This window comes from Bacillus rossius, assembly GCF_032445375.1.
Source record: "Bacillus rossius redtenbacheri isolate Brsri chromosome 9 unlocalized genomic scaffold, Brsri_v3 Brsri_v3_scf9_2, whole genome shotgun sequence".
In the NCBI taxonomy this organism is placed as follows: Eukaryota; Metazoa; Arthropoda; class Insecta; order Phasmatodea; family Bacillidae; genus Bacillus; species Bacillus rossius.
The window spans coordinates 40,099,106-40,115,622 of record NW_026962013.1 but is presented as its reverse complement, the minus strand read 5'-3'; the positions used below and the strand labels follow the sequence as shown (position 1 = coordinate 40,115,622).

Below are 16,517 nucleotides of genomic sequence, written 5' to 3'. Positions count from 1 at the left end.
CCACAACTACGGTTCCCTTGGCAGAGTTTGACCTCGGTTGCTTTGAAGTCAAATATACGTGCAGCAGAGTAGGTAGTGTTGAGAGGTGACTATGCCACTGCTCACAGCTGCACGCACTTGCAATAGTTGTAAACACATCATTTATTCTACCCAATGACATTTTGAATGGATGGTGCAAGACACGTAGAATAGACCCAGCAGTTTCCATCCAGACTTTGCAACTACATGTGTGTGTGTGTGTGGGGGGGGAGGTTTCAGGGTTGCCTCTAAGCTAGAGGCCTTAGTTGAAAGTGGTTAAGTTGCACGATCCCTACTCCCAAGTTTAACTTTAGCCGTAGATGTTTTTTTAATTTTATTTTAAGAATACTCTAAAAATCCAATAGCCCATTCTTTGAAATTCCCTCCACTAGGCTGCAGGCTAGAAACAGTGTTACAACTCCATGGAAGAACAGGTTCTTAGGTTCTCAAGGAAAAAAACAAATGTGTCATATATGAAGCTCTACAAGCTCTCGTAACTCGAGGACATTTTTACTTGTTAATGTGCAGCTATCGCCATGGTGACGTCACCATGCTCCATCACGTACATGTTAGGCCCACCAAGCAAATACTGTTGTTGAGCATAGATAAGACCAAGAGATCGCTCTTGTGGATGCAGCTGAAGTGAAATGTGCAACAAGAGCCTCGCCAACACGCTCGAGAATTTTCAAATACTGTATACACTAAGTGGCACGGCTGCATTTGGCTGTTGGCCTCCGATTGTGCACGTACACACACACACACTGCCTGTCCGCTCTGCGCGCTCACTCCGGGACTTGCTTCAGGTCATGGCAGACATAGCATTGAAGCAGGAGCGAGACATGGGCCCAGCAGGGACTTGAGGCTTGTTCTCACACACCATTTTGTCATTACTTTTATTTAAGTACTATTTTAAAAAATTTGAACTCAATTTGTTGTTCTGTCAAGTACACTGCATAAAAGGTTACTTGTGCCCACCCCACACAATACTCTATTTGTGTTATACCAATGGACATAAAAGTGGGCATAAAAGTTTGTTTAGCAGAAGAGAAGAAGAATTTGTTACTTCATATACACCATACCTAGAATGCTAACAGAAAACCAGCCAACACATTTAACAACACACAGAAATTAAAAATAATTAAAATTAGTACATTTATATTATATTTACAAGAGCTTTTCTGGTGCCACTTTTGTGGCCATTACAAAAAAAATTGAGTTTCATGGCTGTAGTTTAAAAACCATTTGTCGGAAAGCAAATGACATGTGGCGATATACAGTGGCCGCCTGGGAGAGTGAAAATGGGGTGTCTTGACTAGCAGCCACAGTGAAGAGAAGCAGAAGTAAGTGAAAGGAACCCAGTGACAGACTCCATTTGAACTCTCCCCCAATTCACCATCTCAGCATTCCAAAGTGTTATCCTGTTTCATCTGTCACGCCTGCTGGCACACCCTCCCCCCTAAAAGGGGCTCAGGAAGCCATAACAAGAGCGGACTAAGGTGGCATAAGTGATGCAGTTTACAGACAGGTTGTGTGTTTTTTTTAACTAAGCAGAGGTTCAGGAGGCAGTAATTAACAGCGGTCTAAAGTGGCTCCCGAGGCGATGCAGAGCATATATATCTTTTTAAATAAGCTGTTCCCATCACTGTTAAGTCCCATTCTTCCAGTGACAAGATACAAGTTTGTGATTATAACGCGACCCCCACCGCTACCCTCACCGTATTATTTTCGAGTAAATACACAGATTTCCTTAAATATATTTATTTTATTAGATTCTATACAATTACACTTGCTGTTTGACAGTTTGTATGAATGATCAGTACAGTCCAAAAAAATGCTAATAAGCCAATTTTTCAAAGAGTGTTTTCAGTTTAGTTTTTCCCACAAAATCACATAGCAATCACATGACCAAGGACAAATGAATCTGCATATATCCCTATGTCTGCAGCCAGTCACATGACAAAGAGCTTCAGGAGAGGGATAAAGATTACATTTGCAGCTGCAGGCTATTACAGATTGCTAGAGGCAAGTTTTTATGGTTTTATTTTCAGGCCAATTTCATTTTTAAAACAGGAAAATTCAATGTTTATTACAAAATTAATGGACAAATATGATACTTAATGTTCCAAGATTATAATTTCTCCAAAACAGTGTCATTTTGACTGATACATGATGCACTTTTACAATATAATGATTTGTAATAATCACGTCAAACTATTCAGAACAAATAAAATAAATCTGTTAAGTATTACTGTTTGTGAAAAGTGTACTAACGTCGTAATGTAAAAATCTGTAATTAACAACAGTCGCAAGATTTGAAAAAATTTTCCAGTCATTTTTACTTAAATTGTGGTACAAACTTCAAGCTAATAAATACTTTCATTGAATTTAATATTTAAAACGTTATGAATTTGTCATTAGAGTTAAGTTTTGATTGAAAATGCTGATTAGTTTCATGAATGATTTTAAATGCATTTCTGTGCTTTGTGGTGCATTAACTTGAATTTTGATATTATATGGTTTACACACATGCTTTTCGGTTTTATCACAATTCACCACATAATCTTGTCCCTAAAGACGGCATCTGTCACACAATGTCTTTTCAGTACTCCAAGTTATGACATGAAACAATTTAGGATTAAATTTGCACGTTTCAATTGGGAACAGCACAGCGAGATAAGCATGACAGTCGAAATTTTAAAACCATATTTTACACATGAAAATTTTTATTTTCTTTAAATAAAATTTATTTTTGTGGGTCATACCAACATATTTAAAAATTAATTTTTAACAAAATTCAAACCTGCAACAAAATATTTTTAAAATTATTAATGTTTTATCTATATTTGGAACCTAGGTACTTTTTTTAGTAAACAATTATAAGAAAATTTGGAAACTCTGTAGCATATGAATTTAAAATGAATTTACATAGTTAATTACAGTACCTAGCTACTTATATAATTGTAATATATATTATATAAAATAAATATATATTATATTAAACATCTCACTTTAGATGTTTAGAAAATGCATGCTAAAATTGGAACTTCTTAAATTTTTTGGAAAAGCAGATTTGGATTGGTAACGTTTAAAACTAATGACCTGAAAGGTTGAGACATTAACAAAATCTTAAGTCTAAAAATTCTAATGGATTGTCAAATTACAAATTAGTGAATTACCAAACTACAATGACATATATTGTACAGTACTCAAACTGCAGTACTCACTACATGTAAATACCAAAATGCAAAATATTTGCCTTTATAATATAGTAAAGATTTTCTAAACAAAAAATTAGTTTGCAAAGGCTGTTTTTTTACTAATGAAATTTTTTTGCACACATAAAAGAATCATTTATGTACTGTAGTTCATAAAATGCAGACAGAACAAACATTTTTTATAACTACGTAAAAACAGAGTAGCTCATTCATTCTTGACACTATTTTCATATTACATACCTAATTATTAGAGATGGACAAGTTGAGGTTTTTTGGCTTCGAGTCGAGTCGAGCCGAGTTTAGCAGTTCATATTTCGAGTCGAGTCGAGTTCGAGCCAAAAAATTTTTTAACAGGTCGAGTCAGTTCGAGTTTCATAATTTTATTTTTTTTGCATCAAATATGATAAATAAAATATTACTACACATCCATTGATGTAAGAATTGTGTATCCAAGATACATCTGCATTATTTAAATATTTTAAATGATTAATTAGCAAATCATTATGTTATTTAAATATAATAAACTAAGCTTATGTTGTACTCACTTTTCCTAGAACCTTGAGACAATATTCATTCTTGAAAATACACATTTAGTTTTTAACTTCCAAAAATTAAAATATATAATTTACAGAAAACACACTTTTTTTTACAGAGACTAGTGTCTACTAATGTTACTTTTATCACTATTACAGGTAAGATGATACCTGTAATTAATTTCCAAAAACAGTTGTCTTTTGTTTAAAAACTAACATTATCATGCAAGAACACTAGTTTCTCGACAAGTTTTGGGCTTAAGTTTTCCCTTCTTTGTGTGACTGTTAAACCTGCTTTGGAGAAGAGTCTTTCACTAGCAACTGATGTTGCTGGTATGCCCAAGTAATGTTTTGCCAGCTTAGAAAGACGTGGGTGACTGTTTTTATGGTCATTCCACCAGTTCAGTGGGTTTTCACGAAGTCCAATAGTTGGTAACTGCAAAAAATCATCCACCTGTGAAAAAAGACATCGGTTATCTATCAGTTATACTGTTTCAGTTAATTTAGTTTTCATTTAAGTCAACAATTTTATTTATCAGGATTGAAGGCCATTTGAATCTTGTAATACGTACCTCTCTTTCGACAATGTTGCAGCTATTTTCTCTCTTTGGGTTCAATTCTTGAACTTTTTTGTCGAGAAACCCCCAAAGGTTGTTCGTTGATGTTGAAGAACTTGACGAAACAGCATTCTCTATGGTGTGACTGCTGCTTCCTGTAGCATTGTTCTCTTGGTCAGAAGACTTTGCTGCTGTGAGATTAAGAAGTTGCTGCTTGATAGACAATTCTTAATGCTGCTCAAATATGATCATCTTGTATCGAGGATCAAGACAGGTAGCAAGTTTATGAATCATTGATTGTTTTGTTTCATAAAAACGAGCATGAAATGACTTTGAAAGACACCTGGCCAACTTCATTCCACTTCCCAGGTCTCCAATGTGGCCATTTATATACTGTTTCAGTCCTTCCTCCAAACTGTAAATTAATGGGAGCACCATTGATAACGTTGGTATGTTTTCCTTGCAGAGCTCCTGAGTAGCCTGAAACATTGGTTTCAGAAGTAACACATAACTCTCAATAAGCTGCCATTCTGTTGCAGTTAAATTGTCTTTTCCACTCTTTGCAATATCTGCAGATACTGCTTCTCTTTGTTCTAAAAGTCGGCTGAGCATCATATATATGCTGTTCCATCTTGTTTCGACCATTTAATGGAGGGAATGTTGCGGCAGACCTAGTCTCAACTGCAGTGACTCCAAACGCTCCCTCGATTTTGTACTGGATTTGTAGTGCCCAACAATGGATCGACATTTTTTGAGCAAGCTACCCATTTGAGCCTCTGTTACTGCATCATTTATACCGAGTTGCAGTGTGTGAGCAATGCATAATGTGTGTGTTATTTTTGGAGACGCAAACGTAAATGCAGCACTTAAATTTCTAGCATTGTCACTGACAACATAGAGAGGAACCGCAACATCACTGATTTTCCAGTCTTCCAATAGTTCAAAGACTTTTCCATGGATAGCTGATCCAGTGTTTACCTGGAAAATGTGAGCACTGTAGTGTCGTGTTTTTCATGATGAAATCAGTTGTCAGATAGTGGGCTGTCAAGGATAAATATGGATCACGTGACCTTGAAGTCCAAAGATCCATTGTGAAAGATAAACTCTCTGCAAGTTGTATGTCTGTGCACAAAATATCTGAAACTTTTGTTTTTGTTTCATGGAACAGTTCAGGTATTAAAACTCTTGAGAATTGTTTTCTCGAAGGGATTTTGTACCGTGGCTCAAGTGTGTTCATCAGTTCTTGAAAACCATTGTCATTAACAATAGATAATGGTTGATAGTCTTCTACAATCATTTTACAAATTTTTGAAGTGATGAGTTTTGCACGAACACTGTTTGCTGGTAGTGGGAGTTGTTTAGTAAAAGCACTCGCAATACTAGTCTTCTTTTCCAACTTCGGCTTGGCCTGATTGGCAAGATCAACAATTTCGCCATGCTTTCGTTTTTGTGATCTGTGGATGTCCAACTGCCGTATGAGTGAAGAAGTTTAGCATGATGGTGTCTTGTAAATTTTTGTACATGTGTTACATTTTGCTTGCATTTCATCCAACTTCTCGAAAAAATTCCAAATTGCAGCCCTTGTTTTAGGTTTTGGTCCACCAAAAGGTTTGTCACTTTGGTTGCTAGAACCTACAGCTCCTTCATCTAAACTATTTGTACAACTTCTCTCTTCTCTTAAACATTTCGAATTTGGAACAAAGTAATTAGATACCTTGTTTCTACCGTGTTCCGATTTTTTCTCCATGTAAAATCCACTTAATATTTGTATCAGTATTTACTTTTGCCGAAATTCGTATGCCGTATTTTGGCGGGAAGCCTTCTTTCACAAACGAGAGAGCCAAACGCCCGACCGTGCATCTTCGGTTTTTTTTGTTCATTGTAAATAAATATGGCGGTGTTGATAAAAGGATACTAATGGTCAATTAGGTTAGGTTAGCTACATTAAAAATTCTTAAAAACATTGGGGACGGTTTATTTGGTTAGGATAGCCACATTAAAGATACAGAAAAAAAACATGAACTTCCGGGAACTTCGGGTTTTGGCTCTCTCGTCTGTGAAAAGAAGGCTTCCCGTTTTTGGCTTCTCACTAGTCAGTGTTGCAAACGTCGAGTTACGTAACTTCTCAATGTAAATACACTTTCCGCGACAAGATATTCGCCCGGAACTGTTACAACTACAAGAATGTCAATATGTTTAATAAATAAATATTTCATACATTTTATTTGGCGATCAGTAACTGATTGCCAAATAAAATGCATGAGCGTTATTATTATATTTTATTCGAACAAAAAGTAATTTTATCTTAAACGTTATTGACACGCAGCGCTGCGTAGCGGAGCACAGCTAAATGTAGTTCCAAAATGCAAGGCTGGCAGTTGGCTGGCCTAACACAAATTCATTTCCACGGTTCACGGCTTGGATGTTATTTACTAAATATTATAATTATTTAGTGTTTTTATTTTTAGGTTACGGAAATCTTATGTTTATACGAGTTATTATAAACGGGGCACGATAAACGTGATGATTATTAATACATGTGCGTTTTGGTACAAATTTTTCTTATGTGAAAATCCATTGACGTATCTTGTAAACAAATGCGGTGCCGTATTTGAAGTAAAAGAAAATGAAAACAGTGCACGCTGTTTACCAAGTTTTATTTTTATATATATATATATATATATATATATATATATATATATATATATATATATATATATATATATACATACATACATACATACATATATACACACACACACACACACACACACACACACACACACACACACACTAGCTGACCCGGCGAACTTCGTACCGCCTTAGCGTAGCAATGATGCACTACTTTATTTTGTATAGCTGACCTATCTCAGGTATGAGTACCTATTCAATTTTAACTGGAATCTATAATATCCTCCATATAAAAATGAATCCATAATTCCCTGGTATCACTATAACTGAAAAGGACCTTACCAATTTAATTAAATAAAAAACAAAATATATATTGTCAAAATAGTGTTTATTCCATAGGATTCAATAATTCCACTAATGTTTTTACAAATTGCTATTAAACAACTTGGCATTTTTAAGTAAACAATGAGCTCAATACCACGCGCGCTCTATAAATCAACTAATAGTCTCTGTACCCCTCACTGCTTCTCTCTACTCTAATACTTTTTGATAAACTATATTTTTAGTTTTATGTTCTGGCGCGTAAATAAATAATGTTGATGGTTTTCCGACACGGGAACAGGCGACATATAATTGGCCATGTGAAAAACATGGATTTTCTAGGTTGATGCCACATGCACTTAGCGACTGCCCTTGCGATTTATTTATTGACATTGCAAATGCAAGCCGCACTGGAAACTGTAAACGCTTAAAGCTGAATGTCATAAGGTTACTTTAAAAATATTTATATTGTACAAAGTGTTGGGTTAGTTTGGAAATAATTTTATATATGGTGGTTCAGTATTCTTAAATTTTCTAATTTTCCGTTAAATTTTTTCTTTCATAAGAACCTTCTCGTGACAATAACAAACACAACAAAAAAAGAATTAGTGAAATTGGTTCAGTCATTTACACGTGATGGCGTGACCAAGGGAAATAGGAATTCATTATTCTTAAATTTTCTAATTTTCTGCACAATTTTCTTAATTTTTTCTTTCATAAGAACCTTCTCCTGACCATAGCAAACACAACAAAAAAAAAAAATTAGCGAAATCGGTCCAGCCGTTCACGCGTGATGCCGTGACCAAGGAAAACGGGTTTCATTTTTATATATATAGATATATAATGGTCATGTGACATAATTTTGTCCTATAAACTGTCGCCACTATCGACAAAATCACGTTCATAAATGAAGGTAGGCCTAGGTTTGGTTCCACTTGTACCTATTATAGTGCCGTAGCACGGTAGCGGAAAAGGTTAGGTTTGCACGGGATTTGTTTTGTTTGAAGGTCATTATCAATTCTTGCTGTATTAATGACTTGGCGAAAACGTTAAGACAACCTATAATAAAGTGCTATAATGTCACGATGCTGGTACTTAACTCGAAACGTGTTTCGAGTCTCGAACTTGATACAATATGTGACTCGGTTTTCGAGTCGAGTCAGTCTGACCCAACTCGGCTCGGCTCGACTCGATAAACCAAGACTCGACCCATCTCTACTAATTATCATTGCTACCTATTGTGCAGAACTGGGTTCTTTAACTGATAGTTAATTTGTTTTGTATATTGTATAATTAAAAATTATATGCACTTTATCTATTGAAAAAATCTAGATAAAGTTAAAAAAAAAAATGTTTTAAAAGAAAAAACCTATATTGCAGAAGTTAGAAATGTACCAAGATTTACAGTTAGCTGTACTAAAATTTGTGTTTGCACATGCAATAACGTCGTCAGTTCTTTCTGCCAATAACTGGAATAAACAAAACACAAATAGTAAAAACCAAGATTGTCAGAAGTGTAACCTTGGAAACTGAACTCACGAACTGACTTAACTCTTGCTCCTGAACTTTAATGTCTAGTGACAAGAAAGTTCAAGAACACTCAACTGACGCCTCACTACAGACCCTAGAAACAAAATGTTACATAAAGAAGAAAGAAGTAATCCTACAAGGTCATAGCTTAACATTATCACGTTCATTGCCCATTTCAATACACTATGAATCCTCCATTAAATGTAATGAAGTAATTATGGTATACGCACCAACCACGACAAATAGTTTCTTTTTGAATTGTGAAATCATAGAAATATCTATAGTACATAAAACATTTTTTTTTTTTTAAGAAAACATAACACAAAGCACTTTGTGTGTTGCTACTTCTAATTAAAACAATCTAATAAAACTTTGTTATCTTTTAAATTGATGTGTTCATGTTCTTGCATTCACAAAAATTTAAAAAAATAATAATGAAAATGTTTATTTTTAGAAATGAAAAACGTTAGAAACATGGCCCAACTAATGAATTTAATTAATGAAGTAGAGTTTAATGCCTCATCAACATCAAAATAATTAAAGACTTGATGATTTGAATGGAGAAGCGAGAGAATGGATTGGTAGGAAAAATGAGTGTTTCCCTAGAAAATCCACTGGCTCATGGATTTTCACTTGCAAAAATTCCAGGTTTGACTCCACAGGGAATCGAACACAGATTGCCCTGGTAAGAGGCGAATGATCTGACTACTTAATATTGCATATTACTGAGGAATTAATGCCTTCTTTAAGTACTTCAGAAGATAAACAATGTATGTATCTTTTGGACTAATAATAAATAGAAGTTGTGAGGGAATAAAGGTGGTTGATATTTAATCACACGAGCACACAAGAGGTATCATAACATAAATCATATTATTCCCGGCCAACTGCAAGCTGAGCTGCATAGTTCGATGGAAACGCATAGCTAATAAGCGACTGGCAGAGCCGCCCTATGGAACCAAATACATAGTGCCCGTATCTACACAAAGCTCGCTAAGCACTAAATGGTCAACATTCATTTGAATGGGTACAGTACTTAAGGAAAAGTGCAGCGCCTAAGAAGATTTTCCAACCTCAGCCGTGCCCCCCTCATGCATATTACTTTCCTCCTTCCCCAGTCTTCCCGCGCTGACAGCACACGACACATTTAACTCGCACTACGCAACTGTGAAAGTTTAGATGCCTAGACCAGTGACGTGATGGCTAACTTCACCCTCTTCAAGGGCCCAATATCATTATGGAAACTAATCAGAGGGTCAGGCACGCATGAATTAATATTAAATTTCTCACATTTTATTTATTCTGGAGAATAACCAATATGTAAATACAAAAGAAATTTGAGGAATAAACTGAAAAAAAGTATATAATTCTCTTGGAAATAGTGTTTAAAAAATAATTAATAAACTGTAAAAATCTAAGAAGAATTACTATGAAACATTGTATACATTACAATATTATAAATAATATTTTTCAATATTTCTGTGGGTATATCATAGCTTCATAGCAGTGTTTGCTGACCTTGACATCTTATTCTACATAATATGCAAACGAAGATTATTAACACTTGAAAGTTTACCTAATATTTCTTGATTGAATCTTTAAGGGGCAATACAAAATGATGTCATGAGTAGGGCCTGGAAAATTTCGGTGTTTTCAGTATGCAAAAAGCGGTACTTTCAAATTAGAAAAGCGGTGGTTTAAAGTCGGTATTTTCGTTATGCAATGGAAATTTTACCAGTATTTTAAATGTTGACTAAATTGTGCAGTTATTGAATTAAATACCTAGTTTACATATTTAATAAACAATCCATGTATACTAGGAATAGACTAATATGCATAATAACAGCCAATTAAATCCAAAACAGTTACACAAAACAGACACGTTGCTATAGATGTTTGCAACTACAAATTTTCTTTTTTTTTTTCTGCTGCCGATGCCACATGCTTAGCCGAATTTAGGTGTTTGTCAATGGAATTTTTTGGGTTAAATGATACTTTAACCTTACGTGAGTATTAGTGATCTGCAAATACGTAGAATCCCGCAAGAATTCGGGCCAATTTCCCCCCCCCCCCCCCCCCCCCCCCAAATATATCAAAATACATAAAAAATCGCCTTTGTTCGCATAGATTTCATTATCAAATAGTCTATGGAGTAAAAAAGACAACTTTTTTAAATTCATATTACATCTCGGACTCGCATACCCTGAACAATGGGTTCCGATAAATACTCGCGCTAAGTGAATTCGCGTCACCTGAGTTCGGCTATGCTAGCCGGCTGGTGGTTATTTTCATTCAAAACGTGGCGAAGGAACATGTGTGGATCAGGTAGAAAACATTCGGCTATAAACGAAAGATATAAGAACAATGCTATCCTGAAATGCTGTGACATGTTTTTGGAGTGATAATCACAGCGACAGACCGACAGGATGCACTTCCACCCTTGCAGTCAGCGATGTTTATTTTGACAGCTCAAGCAATTATCTTGTCCACGTCCCTTCACAACGTGAAAAAAAAAAAAAAAAAAGAAAAAAAAACACTTTGGAATGAAGATGGAAAAGTAACTATGCAGTAAAATAAATATATTTACGGCCCAGCTAAATTTTTCTATTCAATAAAATTCGAGGTATTAATTAGTGATTTTTCAGCAGAAACTGCTGTGTGACTAATAAACAAATTGTTTCATAATAACTTAAACTTATAAAGTATTTACTAACGGCGAAGGACAGTCGTATAAGCCCATAAAAATATTTATTTTACCGAGAATGGACTATACAACCTGGCTTTTGGCGCACGCGGTGTGTTGAAATAAGGGAGGGAATGTGTTGAAATGTTAGATGGAAAAGGGGGGGGGGGGGGGTTTACATGGTTTGTGGCTCTGGGAGGGATGAGCCTTGAAGAATTAGCAGGGGATGGGAGAGGTAAGCGTCGCGTCGCGTCACGTCACATATGATGTCCAGCCGCCGCTACTGCCAGCCTGGCCGGACGAGTTTCTTATGCTCTCGCAGAATCTACCTCAGCGGCTTTTCGTGTGGGCCGGGCGGGTAAGATAACATGACAGCTGAGACGGCTTTTCGTGCGATAGTGGACGCGCCGAGCTCGACTAGACACTGCAGCGTGGACAGTCTAGAGGGGTGGTATCTATTTTTAGCTGTCTTTTGTATGCCTGCCTGCTTACAGTACAGCTCTCACCAAGATAAACGTGAACACATAGCGCCCAACAAAGTGTAACAGACTTGTTTTTCAGCCAATTTTACTAAAATTTTCGACTTTCTCTGCTCAAATTTTTCACGGTTTCTCAAAAAAAGGTCGTATAAACGGAATGGACGCATCAGAGGGGGGTCGCATTGGCGGGATTCTACTGTAATGTTACTTTTCGGGGATATATTCGCAGTGTAATATATAAATGTTGTGGTTTTCGCGAATGTACTTACTTTTCACGTTTTCATGCGAAATTCGTGCGAATTTTCGTAAAATTTGTGATCGCGAAAAATTCCAAGCCCTAGTCATGAGCTGTCAGTAGGCCATCACTGGTCCAGATGTTTGTTACTCAATTAGGACTTTACTACTGAATCTATTTTGAATATATATTGGAATCATATCTATTAGAATAGAGGTATAGCCCATATATCTGATTAAATATAGCAAATTTGAGTACATATTTTTTATTTACATAAAACCACAGTTCTTCAGGAATCTGTCATTAAATCCATTTACAAGGATAGTGTGCCGCGACACAGGCCGCAATAGTGAAAGCAATTCGGAGTAACTACTGCCTAAGTTTTTAAGTTCCAATAAATATTTGCTTTTCATAATTAAGTGTTTAGTTTAAAATTTTTTATAAAATAAACTAATTCCTAATATTTTATTTCAGCCTACCACGATATGATGATGGTGATACTGAGAGTATTGGTGGTTTTCATAGTTCATCAGAATGGTTTGCAATTAAACGGAAATCTAAATTGAACCCATCAACAACAGGTACCAATGAAGTATAAAATACAAGAATTACAGTGAAGCCATTTTTTTTCTCTGTATCTATTTAAAATTATAAATTTCATTTACCTTCACATAGCCACCATTAATTCATTTGAACTTTTATTATCGGAAGCCCGGGTTATTCAAAAAGCAGACGAAAGATAGAATTTGTGTAACACATGGAATGAATCATTCAGTAACAGGCAAAAATTTATCTTTACTTCAGGTTTCACTAAATTTCTTAGAATAAGAATCAATACCCTCAAACATACTTCTCACTACACATACACAATGGCATGACACAGAGGGACTTCCCAAATTAACTCCAGGCAAATAATGGGATAGTTCCTTACTATAGGACTTGGCCAATTTCTTTTGTGATATTCCAGGTCTGTGTTGGGTTTTATCATCTAATGACTTGGCTGTCGACAAGCGGTCAAGCCCAAAGAAAACCAGATGGGCAGTATTTTTATAAGACTCCTTGTCGAAAATCTGGTCCAAAGCCATTTAATTATATAATCGCTCTGCAAACTGAATGATTCGATAGTCAACGGTGCTGCTTTGGCAGCGAATTATAGCAAGTGCGGAAATTACGTACGATTCATGTGAAGAAATATAGTAGATTAAAACACAATTTGTGTATATTTATAACGCTCTGCATTATTTTTAACAATTCTATGTTGAATTTTATTTCCAATTTTCGTATTATAAGTTTATGTGCAGCATGAGAACAGAGCAATTTGCTCGTTACCAAGGTTAGATGTTACATATCTCTGGCGAGTAATGAAAGAGAGAGAGAGAGAGAGACAGACAGACAGACACACTGATACACACACACACACACACAAACACACGTATAGCAAGTAGGAAACATGGTGGACATTGCTGTGAGCCACCGAGGTTTTCTCAGGATGCTCCCATTTTCCCCACAATATGCTCCATTCTAAACTCATCACCTCTTATGCTCTCTCTAGTACGCAACGCTTCTATGTCAACTAAGAGTGTATGCAGAATTTCATCTCGGGAGGGGACGGATGGCGGTATAGAACCACTATTCCTGCTGTTTGCTTTCAATTTTTTTCTTGTTGGTGGGAATCATCAATGATCCTAATGTTGCCGAGACTTTTAGTCTGAGTTATAGAAACAGGCAGACGCCATCTTCATTTCAACTGTTTTCAGGCCACTACAATAGTTTAAGGGTGCAGTATTGCAAAAATTTGACTTTTGTTATAGGCAGAGTTCAAGCAAAAACAAATTTTCTGACACAAAGCAAATTAAATGTGGTTAACTATAGACCAATATCACTATTAAATGGTTTCTCTAAAATTTTTGAAAAAAAAAAAAAAATAGTTTTTAAAATCACTAATTTCCAACTAAAAAATTGTTTATCTAGTAATCAACATGGCTTTAGATCAGGAATGACCACAGCCACCAATCTAATTACTTTCCTCAATCCTATTTTTAATGAAGTCATTAGCAGGGGTCAGGTAGATGCCTGCTATTTTGATCTTGCTAAAGCTTTCGATACTGTAAACCATTCATTACTATTAGGCAAGTTACATAATTTCGGTCTTAGTGACAATTATGTTAATTGGTTTTCTAGCTACCTTAAAAATCGAACTTTTTTTTTGTATCTATCAACAACTCCAATTCTTCAAATTTTATAGCTAGTTCTGGAGTTCCTCAAGGTGGTACCTTGTCTCCTTTACTTTTTAACATATTTATTGATGATATTACTCAAATTCTGAATCATTCTTCTGGCACTCTATTCGCAGATGATCTAAAAATAAGTAGAAAAATTTTCTCTTTTAATGACTGTTTATTATTACAAACTGACATTAATGAAATTAATAACTGGTGTAAAGCTAATCTTGTGACCCTCAACAAAGGCAAAACAAAAATAATATCCTTTACCAGAAAATACCTTCCTATCAAATACGATTATAAATTGGGCAACACTTTAATTCAGAAATCCTCTTCTCTCAAAGATTTAGGTATCATTCTAGATTCTAAATATTTCTTTCACCAACATGTTCAACATTTAATTTCTAGTTCCAGAAGAACATTAGCTTTAATTAAATATGTCACATGTTATGCTACCAAAACCGATTCTATCCTCTCACTTTATTTAGCATTAATTAGGTCAAAACTAGAATACTGCTCAGTAATTTGGAACATCAATATGTGCGATAATATGAAAATCGAAAATATACAGAATAAATTAATAAATATTATTATTCAAAAACAACTTCCTCTACCCAATCTGATATCTCTCTCAAGTCGAAGAGAATTACTTGACTTTATTTTTATTAAAAAATGTTATACTAACTTATTGAACTGTAAATATATACTTGACAACACCGGTTTAAGAGTACCTCCTTTTAACAGTCGTTTAACTTCCACTTTATGTACAGTTAACAGAAACAGGGTGTCTACCAGATATAGTAAATTAAATTCCCTGATTTTTCCAGGTTTTCCAGGTCTAAAACTGAATTTTTCCAGGTTTTCTTTAACAGAATTACGACATTCCAAGAAACTGAAAAAAATTGCATAATATTACATTGACGGGTTTCAAAGTATTTCAACTTACTTAAATTAGTAAAAAAATTACCTTCTTCCAAACGTGGCCAAAGTGACTCAATTGATGGCAAATAAAACATGCTGCTACAAATATTTCACACACTTCCTTTTGCAAAAAAAATTAGTAAAAGGAAGCTCCCATCAATTTTGCAGTGACTCAACTTTTGCATCTATTGCACTTACTTCAGAACGAGCCAAATCCAACATTCCAGCCTTCTTCAACTGCAATGCCTTGATCTCCTCTTCAACTCTTCTTTTTTCTGCCTTCTTCTTGTCTGTAGCTTCCTTTTATTTTTGTTTTGTTTGCAGGGCTTCCTTACGCCTACAACTAGCATTTCTTACATACTGCTCTACACCTCCAGAACGTTGAACAAAGTCATACATCTGTCTTTGTGCGATCAGTATTTCTTCCTGCAAGTTTTCAGTCAGCTGATTAGAATTCACTGAAAATCCTCTTTCCAATGATGAATTTCCATGGGAAAGTACCAACACCATCCTCACAAACTTTAGAAGGCCTGTTTTGGAAGCTACTGTATATGCCTTAAGAATGAGCATCCACAAGTGATCAAGGTGCCCGTCTTCTCGAGAAAAAGATGAGAACAGTGCTGCAGAATCTTGCAAGGAACATACCAACTGATATGATCACTCAGCTTCTTGTCCTGATAGCCACCTGTTTTGAAGACAACATTCTAAACTGTACTTCACACGCTGTTTCCTCACACCCGAATTTAAAGCCACAGACGGATATAAGCAGGAAATTCCCTTGGTAAGATTGTACTTCAGGGGACTTTTGTCTTGAAGTTTTTTTACCATAACCTTTAGACAAGTCCTATCATTTCTCTGTAACAGGACAGACTTTTCTGGTACTTTCTCTTTCTTGATGGCATGGCGTACTGCATAACCCAACTTGATATTGTTAGCAGTCAAAAGATTTTCCTGGTTATCTACATCCAATCGAGATACATTGCGTTTCTCCCTAAAGCTCTTCAGTACTTCTGGTTTCAAAATTTTCCTGCCAAAGCTAATAAAACCAGTGAATCATAGAGAAAAGGTGCCATGGGTGCTTCACTTTGGAACATTGTGAGAAACAATTCCAGCTCTGATGCCAAAAAATGGAAGAATGTCAATTTTACTTTTAGAAGATTATCTTCAAGAGC

At 35.4% G+C, this 16,517-nt stretch overlaps 1 protein-coding gene across 1 annotated transcript in view; it reads right to left on the bottom strand.

The window, feature by feature from the left end:
- The window catches only part of LOC134543112 (U3 small nucleolar RNA-associated protein 14 homolog A), a 46,293-nt gene that overhangs the window by 4,756 nt on the left and 25,020 nt on the right, over window positions 1-16,517 (bottom strand). The window lies entirely within an intron of this gene.